Source organism: Ranitomeya variabilis, chromosome 2, assembly GCF_051348905.1.
Source record: "Ranitomeya variabilis isolate aRanVar5 chromosome 2, aRanVar5.hap1, whole genome shotgun sequence".
Lineage (NCBI taxonomy): Eukaryota > Metazoa > Chordata > Amphibia > Anura > Dendrobatidae > Ranitomeya > Ranitomeya variabilis.
Genome location: NC_135233.1, coordinates 635689175 through 635691882, shown reverse-complemented (window position 1 = coordinate 635691882; position 2708 = coordinate 635689175). Strand labels below are relative to the sequence as shown.

Genomic DNA, 2708 nt, shown 5'->3' with positions numbered 1-2708 from the left:
GCACAGGGGGTGGGGGGGCGGCGGACACATGGATCTTTATTTTTAACACTATTCTTCATATTTTCTCTATAGCAAACGCTGCTACAGGGAAGATATGAATCGCGGCTTCAGCACCATGTGGGGGGGACAGCGCTTACTGTAGCGCTGTCTCCTGCACGCACACGGACCCCAGACGGAGAATGTCCGTGTGAGGTCCGTGTTTTACGCGGACCCATTGACTCTATTGGGTCCGTGTAAAACGTGCGCTCCCACGAACACTGACATGTCTCCGTGTTTGGCACACGGAGACACGGTCCGCAAAAAATCAATGACATCTGCACAGATGCATTGATTTTTATGGGTCTACGTGTGTCAGTGTCTCCGGTACGTGAGGAAACTGTCACCTCACGTACCGGAGCCACTGACGTGTGAAACCGGCCTTAAATAGAGAAAAGCAAAATAGCTTAATTAGATACCGGTGTGTGCAGCCAGCAATGGACCGGAAGGCGGTGCAAGAGAATAGTGATTCCGCAGGCGGCAGCTGTGCAACCAGAAAAACATCATGGAAAATGGGCAATGGCAAGCCGAGAGGTACAAAAATAAATTATCAACATACGTAAATTGCCGTGTCCGTGAGCGCACGCATGCGCAGGGGAGCGCAAGTGGTAATGTTCAGGCACAGCATACAGCGGCGAACCGGAAGTACCAGTACCCGCAACCAAAAGTATCCGGAGTGTACAAACCGTACAAGCGCGCAAGCGCAAGGAGAAGCCGGCAGAATAGGCACTTGCAGGACCAGAGGGGGAGATGTTAGTACAAAAAAAAAAAGTGTGCTTGACTGATTGGAGCGGGGGTGAAGGAGCATACGAAACTGGATGATAAACCCAGTACCTAATGATAAATAGAACAACACCAGCATATATAGCCATAATGTATATAAAATGATTAACGACCTCCAATGTAAAGTCAACAATAATCTGCAAGCCAAAATGGGTTGCAGATTATATAAAGGGATGAAGAATATAGTAACCATAAGAGGATATGACAATAAAAGGTGAGGTTGTACAGTTCACTGAAGCACAAGGTAATATAAGACTATAAGGGGATATAAGAGTGGATAATATTAAACACTGAAACAAGAGGTAATGTGGAACGATATGTTGGAAAAAGCATAAAAAACACCATATGCCAGGTAGAACTTGGCGACAATAGTGCCAATCTGCCTACCCCCACTCAGATATAACCAACCAACGCATACGTACCACCAATCACCTCGTATCAGACATCCCCCGGGGGCACTTAAACATGCACACAACTCACATACACAGTTATAAGTCACATAAGTACGGAGATCTACATGATGACTAAACATAGTTTTATTAGAAGGAAGATATAACCATCAAGAATATACAGCAAAACATGTAGATAATTTAATATGATTATGAGCTCATACAGGATACTAAGAGCCAATATATTCATTGTAAAGAACAATATACAAAAATGGAGAGCACAAAAGAAGGGCCACTAAGGCCAAATATGCGCAGTGCTAAAAAATAGCACCCCCCATGAGCCAAATACCATTTTATTATACTTTATTGCACGACCCCTTGAGCCAATAAGTTATACATATGGAGTAAAAAGTACAAAAAAAAACAAATACAATGACCGCATAAGAGACCTCACCATAGTTAACAAGAGCTGGCATTTGAAGCACCAAGAGATGCTAAAGGTGGAATCTTATTATAGGGAGACCCAATAAGGCAATTGCGCAAAAGAAAAGAACCACCATTAATAATAAGAACAATATCCAAATGAAGTCCATGACAGATGCAGCGGGATGGTGAATTGCAGATCACGTCCATAAAGAAAGACAGACAACGGCAGATTCTCATAGTCCCACGATGTACCGAAAGCACATAGGTTTATCCAAGAAATCCAGTAAAAAGCAAATCTTCATTAAGACCTACGGGAGCAATGGAACCAAGATTAAAGATCCATCTAGCCTCCATACGCAAAAGCAATTGTTTGTAAATGCCGCCCCTATTAGATGTACGAACTTTATCCAACCCAATGACTTTTGTGTTCACAGTCTGGCCATCATGGTGTGCCAAAAAATGAGATGGCACTGGAGTAAGCACTTTTCCCTTCAAGGAGTCACTGCGTGCCAGATGAATGGTGGAAAAATGTTTCTGTACCCTACGCCGTAACTCCTGAGATGTCTGGCCAACGTAAACACGCTGACATGGGCAAATAAGGGCATAGATGACCAAGGTTGTCCTACAGTTAATGTAGGAACTCAACCTATGTCTGCTCTGGTTAGTAGGATTCACAAAGAAGTCCCTGGTGGAGCACATATAAGGGCAGATGTTGCAACCCCCACAGGCAAACGACCCATGAAGGTCAATGCCCCGGTTCAGCCTAATGGTCTGTCGTCTGTAGTGGCTGCATGTAAGGAGGTCCCTAAAGTTGGGTGCCCTCCTAGCTGTAAGTAATGGTTGGTCACCCAATAACCTAGAGGTAGAAAGGTCAGTGGTCAGAATACCCCAGTGTCTTTGAAGGATAGTTCTGATTTGTGACCAATTGTTGTTAAAGCCAGTGATGAATCTCGGCTTGTTATCCCGTACCTTATTATGAGACACCAGCAATGACTCCTGCGTATGCGCATTGGCCCGCTGAAAGGCTGTAGAGATGCATCTCCGTGGATAGTGCCTTTGTCGAAACCGATTTGT

General features: G+C 44.4%; 1 long non-coding RNA gene across 1 annotated transcript in view; it reads right to left on the bottom strand.

Annotated features, from left to right (window-relative positions):
* Positions 1-1339: 1339 nt before the first annotated feature.
* The window catches only part of LOC143809789 (uncharacterized), a 3466-nt gene continuing 2097 nt past the window's right edge, over positions 1340-2708 (bottom strand). Inside the window, exons 2-3 of the long non-coding RNA XR_013222457.1 lie at positions 2604-2708; positions 1340-1942 (exon numbers count right to left, since the gene is read on the bottom strand). The exon at positions 2604-2708 is cut by the window's right edge and continues 206 nt beyond it. This is a non-coding gene — a long non-coding RNA (uncharacterized LOC143809789). The remainder of the gene's footprint in view (positions 1943-2603) is intronic.